The 13,943-nt window shown below is 32.8% G+C and overlaps 2 pseudogenes; both read right to left on the minus strand.

Moving 5' to 3' along the window:
• Nucleotides 1-505: 505 nt before the first annotated feature.
• On the minus strand, nt 506-5,689 carry LOC126689283 (endo-1,3;1,4-beta-D-glucanase-like; annotated as a pseudogene).
• A 3,061-nt stretch (nt 5,690-8,750) lies between these two features.
• Nucleotides 8,751-13,214, minus strand: LOC126689284 (endo-1,3;1,4-beta-D-glucanase-like; annotated as a pseudogene).
• Between the last annotated feature and the right edge of the window lie 729 nt (nt 13,215-13,943).

A 13,943-nucleotide genomic window follows, 5' to 3' on the forward strand; every position in this document is an offset into this window, starting at 1 on the left:
GAACATTTTATGGGAGCTATGCTTGATCCCATTCAACTTGTTCCAGTTCATCATAGAAATGGGATTCACAAGATGGTGATTCTAAACATATACATGTTAAAGATGCTCTAATACCATGTTAAATAAATTAGAGGAGACAAAAAATAGATGCGGAAGCATAAAAGAGTAACACAAGAACACTTGAAGAATTACGTGATTCGGTCTAACAACTTACTCTTAAGGACCACATTTTTTATATATGAGTGAAGTACAATTCCTGTGTTACAAATTTAAAATGAATTGGTTTCTAAAAAAAATTTTAAAAAAAAATTTACAATGAACTCATTATAAGTATTTACAATTAATAAACTTGTAGTACAAGTATGTCTTGGCTTGCACATCAAGCATGATTGGGCTTGAATTTCTCTAACAGTACCAAAGTTGCATCCACCTCATACAAATTTCTTACAAAGCAGTGGCTTGACAGGAGACTTAAACAGGGGGAATAAATTTAGGATTTCCAGGATCACATCAAGTAGGAAAGCTATAATCAAGAATTAAATACAATCCCTTAAAATCCTCAGTACAATCCCATAACATCCTCAATCAAAATAAGAATCAAACAAACTCAAAAAAAAAAAAAAAAAAAAAAAAAAAAAAAGCACAAAGTCTAGTTGAAATCAGCATAATATCTGGTGTCCACACCAGTGTATAAACAAATTTTTATTTAACATACTTGGTAAACCAATTTAACATGTCCAAATGAGACTCTTCAGCACTTTTGACAGCTGACTCGTCATCAACATTGTACCTTACTGTCCATCCATAAGCCACACCAGGGAATATTTTCACAAAACTGTCGAACTGAAAGATATAAATAGTATGAGGGTTAAAAAAATGCAACTGAATTATCATTAAGTTTTGACACGCAAAGCAGATACTACAAATCACTTCACTTTTGTTTTGGGAAGAAGAAATAATATCTGTAAGGACTCAATTCGTAACGACCCCAAAATGGTATTGGGTTCGTACGTTAAAGACCCAAACAATAAAATTTGTAAAGCGTGGGCTGAAAGGCTAGGCCTTGGTCACCGGACAGTGGTTAATTAAGGTATTCATGGTGGACGCACAGAGGTGAACTAAGTGTATCCATGGACCTTGTCCATTGAGCTTAATGTTCTTATTCTTTCTTCTACTTTCTAGGTCTCATCGTCCCCCCTACCTTTTGGCGCATAAGCCCTTACATTATATAGCCCTTCTCGATTGATCCTGACATTCCATCTGTTGATCAGGCAGGTAACTACTCGAGTACCTGTCCCATCAGCCGCCTCCCCCTACTTTCTGTTAGTTGCAATAACCGAAGCCACACTGTTCAAGAGTCTTTTCCCATCAATGTGGCTAGGACGTTTGTTGGTGCCTTCAATGTGGAGGTGATGTCTTTTCCTCGAACCACTCCCACACTGTACTCCCATGCGAGTCCCATTCTACTCGCCTTTTCTTCTAGGACCGTTTTGGAGGCTGCCTTTGATGACATGTCGTTCTTCCCTTTTAGGCCTTGGGATGCCGAGGACAGGGTCATCCTCGGCTGCATCTCTAGGCTATTTGGTCTTTCACTACTTGTCCTCGACGCGGGCCTTGGGCCCTAATGGAAAGTGGGTCGGGACACAAATTCTCTGGCCCCACAATATCTTTACCAAAAATAACTAGAAATTTTACTCAAATTGCTCTAATGCTAGAAGAGATTATGCTCTCTCAATTGAAAGACATGACTAAGAGCATTTTACAGGCTTTATTTAATTCTAGGAATCTTCTATGATGGAAAATTACTTGAAAGTTATTTAAATTGGAACAGAATGTTTACAATTATTAAATTCAAAATCATGATGAGAAAATCCAAGAATGGCCTTTCTTAAGAACTCACCTCAGATTTTGCTGATAACTTCTCTCCATACTGTTTCAATTTTTCCGGTGGGGACCACTGGTCAATCTCAGCTCCCAGTATAGCAATATGAATCTTAACATCTGAAACAGTGAACTTTAACATCTGAGACAACATGTAATATGTAACAGTTATTTAGCATGAGTTTGAAAAATGGGGGACTTGCCATCAACTTCATCTTCTGTGATTGAACCAGGATGCAAAACGACTACAGCATGAAGGTCAGTAGAACTTGCTAATTTCACTAAAACCATCCCTGAAAAATATGCAGGTAAACCAGACGTTTTCGAAGATTTCAGGCTTTAAGTTTCTTGTCAAAGTTTAAATTGAAAGCAAATCACTTACCTCCCCAGCAAAAACCTGCAGCCCCAATAGCAGAAACCCCTTTACTCTTCGAAGCTGCAATCACAGCTTTGGCATCCTCATATCCTTTATCCTAGAAGGAAAATGTATTTAAATTAAGCTTTAAGGAATCAGGAAAAGGAAGGTAGAAGTCGTACAAAACAGATGATAAGTCATTCTATTTCAACTTAGGTCCCAAATAAAACATGCATAAACATGTGATAGTCATCAAAGGCAAATAAAAATGGCCCCTGCTTGTTTTGTTGATTCTTGTGCAATTTTTCATATGCCCATCCCAAATTGGAACTGAAACGCGAGAAACTAACCGGGTTGTGAACTTTGCCCCACAACTTTACATCAAAGTTCGGGTCATTATAATCAATAACGGGGTCGCCATAGAAAAAATCAGGAACTACCACCAAGAATCCAGCAGCTGCAATTTTGTCCGCTAGTTTCCTTCACAGCAAGGCAATGCATAATATTAAATATCATATAATTAGGAATAACTGATAATTGAATGCATGAATGTCTAGTATTAGTTAAAACAAGGATTGATTTAGCTGGTGAATAAGAAGAGTGACTTGGAACTGAAACAACTCCAAGACATGGGTGATGGCAATTAGGTTCAATTCAAGTGCTTAGTGAAAGCTCAAATATGATAAATCATGGTATTTGAAAAACATAGTCTTCCACCAATTCAAACGACAGAGGACTGGATATCATTTGGCTCAAGTTTAGATCATTCATTATGAACATAATCAACAGATCATTTACATGTGAAGGACAAACAGGGTGGTATGAGAAATATCAAATACATTGTGAGTGAAAAAGAATATAAAGAAGAGGAAAAGTACATATACTGGGCTAAGTATAGTGTTTCAGACTAGTGATCTGAACATCTTATACTAATGCTATCTACAATCAACAAATAGAAACAAGTTCAATTTACAAGACATTAAAATTAGTAAAGGGAAACTACCCAAAAAAAAAAAAATACAAAAACAAAACTTGTGATATTTGCCTCTAAAACACAGAGACCCCCTGAACTGTGAAATGTTACACATGACCCCCTGTAGTTGTGTAACATTAATGGGGTTCTTTACATTCCCAATTTTGAAGGGTCTGGGAGAGGTGATTGATTAGGCATCCCTACCCTCCAAATTTAGGGATTGTGTTTTACAGGCAAACCATATGGAATTTTTTTTATAATTTCTCCATATAGATACTTGCCAATTTCATTTTTCTTGTTCTTCTAAGAAATTGTAGTCTGAGAGTTTACAAACTCATCATTGTATCCACTTTCATTGATAACTCTATTCTCATAATATTCAACAGCTACATTTTCCTTATGCTTAGCAATAAACTAGTACAGATATTTTGCTAACTCATATCATTATTGGCTTTAAATTTTCAACCAAAGCTAGTTGGTCCTTTCAATATCTATCTTATTTTTCTCTTCTTTAATACTTAAATTCTCAATGGTAAGTATTGAATGTTGTAACAAATCCATATCCTCTTATTTTGAATGATAATTCTCTTTAAAGAACAGAGGCAAGCACCCAAATTTGCAATTAGTTTCCTCTATACAGCTTAATTGAACTTCAATTTTGAGCAATCTAGTTGGTTACAATACTTGATCCAGTGAAAGAAAGAAGTCATTAATTGTACCTGAAATCTGGTGCTTCATACCCTGCAAAGCAAAACATCACAAGAGGATGCAGAGATTAAATTGTAGCTCCTACGAACATATTCAAATTTATTACGAGTTATACAAGAACCATATAAACAAACACAAATGGTTAAAAGAATTTTTTTTTTTTTTTTTTTTGAAATAAAAAACATGTTTGGTTGGTTAAAATTAAAAAGATAGTTTTTTGAAGAAAAAAAATAGAAAATACTAAAATATGTTATTACTAAGATTTGAACTCTAATGCTAACTTATTAAATAAGATAGATTCATTAAATCAAATGCGTGTTTTCATTGACTTTTGAAAATTAGAAACTAAAAATAGTCTTTTGCATGTTTTCAGTTTTCTTTAAAAATTGAGTTTTGAGAATAGATTTTATTTTCTGTCTATTTTAGATTTCCAAACAGGTTTTTTAGTCTCAAAAATAGAAAATTGTTTTTGAAAACAAAAAATAAGGGGGAAAGAATAGTTACCAAAAATACTAACACTCACATAGGGAGAGGGGAGAATGTCTTAAAAAAACTAATAGAGGTGTATATCCAAAATAACTGCATTCTTGAATACATAGCACATGCTTTAAACCTCTTTAATTCACACTCATTTTCCAATGTGAGATTAACCTACTGTTTTTTCTTTTGAGAATACTAAGATTATGTTTATTAACAGTTTTTGTTTTCTATTTCAAAAACTTGTTTTTGGGAATATAAATAAAAAACAATTTTTTTTTTGTATTTTTGAAATCAAAAACATATTTTGTTAGTTGAAATTAAAAAAAAAAAAAAGTTATTTGAAGAAAAAAAATAGAAAAAAACTAAAATATGTTATTACTAGGATTTGAACTCCAATGCAAACTCATTAAATGAGATTGATTTATTAAATTAAATACGTGTTTTCACTGACTTTTGAAAATTAGAAACTGAAAACAGCCTTTTGCATATTTTCAGTTTCTTTCACAAATTGAGTTTTGAGAACAACTTTTGTTTTCTGTCCATTTTAGGTTGCCAAACAAGTTTTTTTGTTTCAAAAATAGAAAATTGTTTTTAGAAACAAAAAATAAGAGAAAAAAACAGTTATCAAACATACCCTAAGTATTTTTAACACACACACACGAGGAGAGGGGAAAACACCCAGTATAACTCTCTACGAATGCTACACCACTCAAATAAATTTACTGTTAAATTAAATATTTATATTATTCTTAACATGTATGTCTAATTTCTTATTAATTGGATATCATTAACTATTCTATCATGTTTTGTGTAATGTATTAAAAAAATCATTTTTTTTTGGGAGAAACAAAAAAAAAAAAAATCATATTTTGAATGTGGTAAATAGTTATTAAACTCTAATCAGCTTGAAAATTTACAACCACGTAGAGTAATTTAATGGTAGATTTGTCAATGTGTCAAGGTATGTATCAGATAAAAAGATATTGAATTGTGTAACATTTCTTTACGTATAACTTTTTCTTTCGAAAAAAAAACACACACACACAAAGGTGAGAGAAAATGGTTTTAACACAAAGGCACACCACATATAACTTGAACGCAACTTATAACATGTATTTAATTAGAGAGAGAAGATAAATTGGTACCAAGACCATCAGAAATGAGAAGGATAGCAAGCTTAGAATCTGAGAGCCAGTGATGTAAGTTTGAAGGCCTCCAAACTCTTGGACAGTCCCTTCTCCACAGGTTGAGCTCAGGATCGGTGGGTTCTCAAAGCACTGAGAGCTCGACATCCAGGGCCGGCTCTAAGGTGGAGCAAAATATGCAACCGTCTAAGGCCCCAAGTAAAAAAAAGGCCCCTAAATTTTAACCAATAGGATTATTTATAATCAATAAATAAAATAATTTTTTTTATTAGATGAAAAACAAATAAAAAAAAGAGAAAAATGCAACGTCATCCACAATATTTTTCACAACACTTTTACAATTAATGCTAAGTAGCAAGTTATTACAGCCTATTGTTGATGGCAAAAAAATAATTATAGTGATATTTTCAAATAAAAAGCAGTTTAAAATCTAGGATTTGTTATAAAAAATATTGTGAATATTGTGCTTCTAAAAAAAAAAAAAATAATAATAAGAGTTTAATTAGCAAACTTTTACTAGTTTTCATCTAAATCTACCACTAACACCACTGTTTTACTTACCACTATCAATCTACCACATCAACAAGTATGAAAAATTTTGTCAAATTTTTTTTTGTCTTAAAAATTCAAAAAAAAAAAAAAAATCTATGTAGTTCATGCTTATAAGTAGTAATTTTGCATCTAAATAAGATGATCAATTTTCACCTTAGACCCTCAAATGCATCAAGCCGCCCCTGTCGACATCTTTACAATTATCAATGTCAAATTCAATGTGATGAAGTGAATCTTAGCTGAGATCTTATTGCAGAGATAGTGAAGACTAAAAAAAAATGATTGAATTTGATATTTGAGAAACGTCAGTACTTACGTAACACTAACAGGAGTCCTGTTGGTATTATCTCTTCAAAACAATTCTATATTCCGACCATATTTTTATTATCTTTTTCCTTTCACATCACCATAGAATCCATGTCCCTACATTTGTTTCCAAGATTTCTAAATTTGTTCTTATTTACAATTGTTTAATAATTTAGGAACTAACTTTAGTGTTAAATTTTGGGTAAAATACAAAAATCACATTGGAGAAAAATCAAACCAACACCAATCACCTTTTTAGTACTTATAAAAAAATATCTAATTTATTAAAAACAAAACGACACATAGAAGTCAATTTCTGACAATTTAAAAAAAAAAAAAAAATGAGGTTTGAAAATCCGTACATTATTTAGTGATGAAAATAAACTCGTGAGTCGTGACAACACAACAATACAAATTTGAACATCCAATTCTTGGTTGCCTCAGGCTCAGCCAAGATTCCTTGTCTGCTTGTATGGGCTTCACCACTTAGGAGACTACTTAGAATTACGACCAAGCTATAGAGAAATTCAACTTACTATTTTTTTTTAAAAAAAAATTCTGAAATTCAATACTCCAAACTTTTGTGGAGCCACGCTTGACACCATTCAACTAGTTCAAGTTCACATAGAAATGTTACGTCTAAAACATTTTTACAACAAATTATAGATAGCAAGTTGTTATTGATAGGTAAAAAATTGATATTAATGGTGGGCGGGCCCAAATTATGACTAGTAATAGTTTGCCACCTAAATTTTTTTGTGACAATATTGTGAATATAATATTACTCTAAGTTCACGACTAGGATCATAGGAATGGGTTTTGCATGATGTAGATTTTGAATAGGTACCAAAGGCATGTGTAACTCATACAAATTTCTTACAAAGAAGTAGTCCACCGAATCACTTAAGGGGCATTTGGTTCGCTGTAATATTATATTATTGTTATTTTACATTAACTAGAAAATGTCCCGCACGATGTGGGGACTACTTTACAATTTCACTTGAAATCATTTTTATGTATATTAAGACCATCATATAATACTTATTTTGTTGTATAATATTTATATTTGCCCACAATATTTTTGAACACTTTGAAAATTTATTTTCTTAATTCATATTTTATTTTAAAAAATTATATAACACTATAAGACTATAACATAATATAATATTTACAGTTAAAAGTAGATTTTATTTTTTAAATTGATTAAATGATTTTGAAATCTATAAATAATAATTTAAAGCATAAAATACTTTTATATTCTAAAATTGCATAAATTTAAACAACCTCCCAAATACTTTCTCAACTATTCTATTCTCACAACCAAATATGGAGACCTCAATCACAAACACCCAACTCATTGTCTCAATGAAATTAAGGAAATTATTTGTAAGTATTAACATAAAGAGAACGTGATTAAACAAAGAGAAATTGGCTAAAAACACATCCATTAATCAAAATTTAATAGTTTTTATTGGGCTTCTGTACCCTTTAAAAAAATTGAAAATAATTTGAAATCATCATCAATTTTTATTTTTATCACTATGGCTCATACAATAGTAGTAAAAAAATCCTACAAAAAAACCTACAAATTATGAGTTCTAACACAATTTTTTTTATTTTTTTTGGAAAAAAATTAGCTAAACAAAATACATTTATGACTTTCCCAAACCAAAATCCCAAACACCCAAAGACTCAAAACGAATTACAACCTTTACAAAATCCAAAATGTCTGACTTCAACATCAAATTGTAAGCTACCATCACTGAATAAAAAACGCAAACTCCCTTCCTTTGTCATAGCCTACTAATACGGGTTAGAATTAAATGGTACTGCAATGTTAGAGTTACATAGGTGTGCCATTAAAAGGTTGAAAGTAAATTGCATCGTTTTTTGTTTGAGTGTATTTGAGATGGATAGCATGAAGGGTTATAGGCATGTGTATATAAAGGAGTAAAAGTGGAAATGGTGAATGGAAATGCAAATAGTTTTTTGTGTGTGAGAAAGAAGAAAAATCTTGAAACACTAAACTAAATGAAACAAATAATAGTCTTAAAACATTGAATAAAAAATGTAACAAAAAGTAGTCTTGAAACATTGAACCAAAGGAAATAAAGAGTATTTATTTTTAAATTTGTTCATATCAGAGTGACTTAAGAGTATTTTAATTCTCTTCATAGAGTGTGACACATGGCAGAACTGCATACTTTCCTGCATGAGATCTTTGCTTATATATATATATATAGTGAAATAATTTCAATACAAGAATACAACATTACATTGTTTCGGAAAGTGATGAGATTAATATAATATGATATATTTTGTAATTTTAAATTGTGGTAATGTTAGAAAAATTAAAATAAACCAAAAATCTTAATGTCACATTATTGTAATGTGCATCACATTAAGGGCATATCACTACAAACCAAATGGCCACTTAGACACTTAGACGACAAAGGGAATGAACTATGAAGGATATGGTTTTTAGGGTCCTAGGGTTTTATGGCTTCCAAAGATCACAACAAGAAGGAAAGCTTTAATCATGTCATAAATACAATCCCATAACATCCTCAATCAAAATAAGAACCAAACTAACTCAAAAACTCAAATAAGCACAAAGACAAGTTCAAATCAGCTTAACATCTGGTGTTTGCATCAATGCACAAACAATTTTCACTTTACATACTTAGTAAACCAGTTTAACATGTCCAAATGGGCCTCTTCAGCGCTCTTGACAGCTGACTTATCATCAACATTGTACCTTACTGTCCATCCATGAGTCACACCAGGGAATATTTTCACATAGCTGTCGAACTGAAAGATATGAATAATATAAGGGTTAACAAAATTCAACTGTATTATCATTTAGAACTTAAGCTTTGACACCAGCAGAAACTGAAAAAATAAAAAATAAAAAAATTATGGCAAGAAGAAATAATATCTTTCTCAATAATAATGAAAATTTTTACTTTCTTGCTCTGATGATGCTGTAAGAGATTCAGCTATATCTCATTTTGAAAGACTTGTTTCGGACTATGAATTTCAAGTATATATTTCTAGGATTACCTAGGCTTCATTAAATGCTGGAAATCTTCTATGGTTGGAAATTGTTTGAAAATAATTTCATATTTTTTCCTCAATGTTTTTGAAAATTTGTTTCAAAATCATCCCTATAATTCAAAATATTTTTAAAAGGTCCTTACTGTTATTTGATGGATGGAAAATGTTGATAACAAACTGAATTTATGAAACTGAGAAATGTTTTAAATATTGAATTTAGTAATTTATCTAACACTCTTCCTCACATGTGGGTCTAAATTGCTCTTATTAGAAGTGGCCTAACATGTGGGATCTTTTTAAATGGGAGGTAAAGTGGAGATAGGGTTTGAACACAGAACCTTCTATATCATAGTAAATTATTGATTGTTTCAAAAGTTTAAGTTATTAGAAAATGATGGATTTGATCATTTATCTAACTATTATTAAAATTAAAAATTGTGACGAGAGAATTTAGGATGGAATTTGTTTAAGGCTCACCTCAGATTTTGCTAACAACTTCTCTCCAAACTGTTTCAATTTTTTTGGTGGGGACAGATTGTCATTCTCAGCTCCCAATATAGCAATTGGAACCTTAACATCTGAAACAATGAACTTCAACATCTGAGACAACATGAAATTTGCAACAAATATTTAGCATGAGCTTGAAAAGTGGGAGACTTACTATCAATGTGATATTCTGTGATTGAACTAGGATGCAACAGGACCACAGCCTAAAGGTCCGTAGAACTTGCTAATTTCACTGCCAGTCCCTGTAACACATGCAAGCAATCTAGATGTTAGTAGCTGAAGCACTGTAGGATTACAATGCAAAAACTATTTTCAAAGAATTCAAGCATTAAGTTTCCCGCTATTAAATATTAGCATTGATACACCATGTTGAATATGCTAGTATGGATGCGGAAGCGAAAGCATAAAATATAGAACACAGTAACACATGAGAGTTACGTGGTTCAGCCTAATGGCCTACATCCACGGAGGAAACCCTAAAGGACTACATCAATAATATATTAGAGTGTAGTACAAATCCTGTGTTACAAAGAATCATAACATGTGTATATATAGTAGACTAAACCCTAGACTAATAGACTTCTAGTACAAGTAGGAAACTTGGCTTGCACACAAAGTAGAATTAGGCTTGAGCCTATGTTAATGGGCTAATATATCTCTAACACCCCCTCTCAAACTCAAGATGGAAGCTTGATGAAATCTTGAGATTTGATAAGGTTGAGAAGATCCCTTGAATGAAGTTTGGCTCTGTGACGGTAGTTTGAGGAAGGCAATGGTCTTGCAGTGTTGATGCGACTTCTAACGGTGGCTTGACTATACCGGAGAGTTTTGACGGCAGCAGTAGAAAGCCAAAGAAGATGAACGCAGCGAAAAAAAACACCGAGGAAGACAAAGATTGTTCTTAAATATACCGTAAGGACAGAAAACCATGACCACAAGAAGGTGGCTCTGATACCATGTTAAATATTAGCATTGATACACCATGTTGAATATGCTAGTATGGATGCGGAAGCGAAAGCATAAAATATAGAACACAGTAACACATGAGAGTTACGTGGTTCAGCCTAATGGCCTACATCCACGGAGGAAACCCTAAAGGACTACATCAATAATATATTAGAGTGTAGTACAAATCCTGTGTTACAAAGAATCATAACATGTGTATATATAGTAGACTAAACCCTAGACTAATAGACTTCTAGTACAAGTAGGAGACTTGGCTTGCACACAAAGTAGAATTAGGCTTGAGCCTATGTTGATGGGCTAATATATCTCTAACACCCGCCAAAGTCGAAATTGAATGCAAATCACTTACCTCCCCAGCAAAATCGTCCTGCCCCAATGGCAAAAACTCCTTTACTCTTTAGAGCTGCAATCACAACTTTGGCATCTTCATATCCTTTATCCTAGAAGGAAAATGTATTTGTCAAAGATATCTGGGCCTCCTAGTCAAAGTTCAAGTATACTCCTACTTGAAGTGCAAGCAAAAAAATCATAATCTTACTTGTATTGCAAGTATTGTAACCCTAGTTTAATGTATGGTTCATAGAGGATTTAGCATATTATAATGCCGATCAATGGATTCAAAATTGTAATAGAGAGCTTCAAATGAAGATGTGGCTATCAAGGATTTTTCGAATTAAGATTAAAACAGTCGAGGACAGGAAGGTTCAAGTCATACATAACAGATAGTAAGTCATTCTATTTCAACTAAGGTCCCAAGACTTCCCCACCAAAACATTCATAAACATGTGATAGCATGTCAGTTTGAACATCAAAGGCAAATCAACATGTCCCCTGCTTGTTTTCTTGATTCTTCCACAATTTTTCATATGCTCATCCAAAAGCTTGCAGCTGAAAAGCAAGAAACTAACCGTGCTGTGAACTTTAATCCATGAGTTTACATCAAAGTTAGGATCATTCAAATCAATAACAGGGTCATCATAGAAAAAATCAGGAACTACTACCAAGAATCCAGCTGCTGCAATTTTATCTGCAATTTTTCTGCAAAACTAGACAATTCATAATATTAGTATCATCTAATTAGGAATAACTGATAATAGAATGCAGGAATATCTAGTATTATCTAGAACACGAACTGATTTAGCTGGTGAATAAGAAAAGTGACTTGGAACAAAAACAGCTCTAACTTCAAGTGACTTGGAACAATGCAATTGAACTCTTCAATTGTGAGCGATTTTGTAAGTTACTTACAATAGTTGTTCCAGAAAAATAAAGAAGACATTGTATCAAGAAAAAAAAAATCATCGTACCTTAAATTTGGTGCTTCATATCCTGCAAAACATCACAACATGATACAGAAACTAAATTATATCTGTGAAACATAATCAAGTTTATGTCTTATTAAAAAGAAATCGAATCCCACAGTCATTATGCTATACTCAATCTAAGAGAAAACTGAGGAATATGTGCCTAAATGAAAGTTGTGAAATGATTTTTTATTTTTACATATTTATTAGCCATTAGAGATTCAAGAATACAGCATTTACATGAATTTTTATATTGAAGAAAGAAACTCAAGTAAGATAGAATGGTACCATAAATATCAGAAATGAGTAGGATGGCAAGCTTAGAATGTGGAGAGCCAGTGGCATAAGTTTGAAGGCCTCCAAACTCTTGGACTGTCCCTGCTCCATAGGTTGGGAGTTGGAGGGTTCTCAAAGCACTGAGAGCACGACATCTTACAAATGCTGAGTGCAGTGTCAAAGTGTGTTAAAGTGTATGTGAGGTGGAGTTGGAAAGGAAAAGTGGAGGGAAGCAGAGGTCTTATAGAGAAGACTAAATAGAGACTCGTGTTGAATTCAGTAAGTCCTATGTTAAAGATATCAAGGCTCACTCTTAATCAAAGTTCATTGATCAAATTCTACTTAGAACGCAAGTAAAACAATTCTAGTCTTACTTGCAATATAAGGAAAAAAAATCATATTCGTACTAAATTTAACTTGTTATATATACCTAATAATGGATATATTGTAATACAAAGGTCATAATAATAAAGATGCAGTTATCAATCATTTTTATGTCCCAAGTGTTACATACTTTACATTTACAATTATGCACTGGCCAGTGCGTTGAAGACCCGTCTAGTAATTCTTAAAAGATAGAGCTCTTTTAGTTCACTGTACAAGTTTTATTCCCTCCTTTTGTCAGTTCCATGCCATCTCAAGTGGTTTGTACTAGTCACCACATGCGCGGTCTGGAGGCATAGACCAACCTTGAAGGAAGACAAGTGGATTGAACTTGTCCAGAGAAGAGCAGGCTTTTACAGGGAACTTTAGACCGCGCATATGGTGACTAGTACAAACCACTTGAAATGGCTTGGAACTTCACAAGGAGGGAAAAAGTAAAACTTGTACAGTGAACTAAAAGGTCTGGAGGCATATACCTTTTTTTTTAATAACACAGGTCATCTATTCAAAACGGCCCATAATGTTAGGGAGACAAATAAAAAATTTTGAAATATTAAGGAGCCAAATAAAACAAAAACACAAATTTTTGGTGCGTTATTTGCACTTTACCCGATAGATTACAACCAAACATGATCAAAACGTCACAAATCATAATTATGGACTTTCACAAACCTCATAAACAGGGGCGGAGCCACGTAGTGGCTTGGGGGCCCGGCCCCGGCCCCTGCCAAAAAAAAAAAAAAAAAAAAAATTCCATTAGAGTAGGTAGAAAAAAAAATTAGGCCCTCCCAATATTGGACAGTCGGCCCCCCCATGCCCAATTCTCAACTATTCTCCCAAGCTCAGATCAAATATTCTCCCAAGCCCAGCTTTAGTTTTAGGCCTTATCACCTTATGTACTCCAAATAAAACAAGTTGGCCCGCTCAAGTCCAAACACTAAAAACAAAACTTCACTTTCTCTTCATCTCAAAAAATCCACCCACGGAATCCCTTTCTTTACTTCTTATTCTTTTGTTTTGTCTTCTTTGATACACTTTCATTTGCACTG

The sequence above is a fragment of the Quercus robur genome, chromosome 6, assembly GCF_932294415.1.
Source record: "Quercus robur chromosome 6, dhQueRobu3.1, whole genome shotgun sequence".
Lineage (NCBI taxonomy): Eukaryota > Viridiplantae > Streptophyta > Magnoliopsida > Fagales > Fagaceae > Quercus > Quercus robur.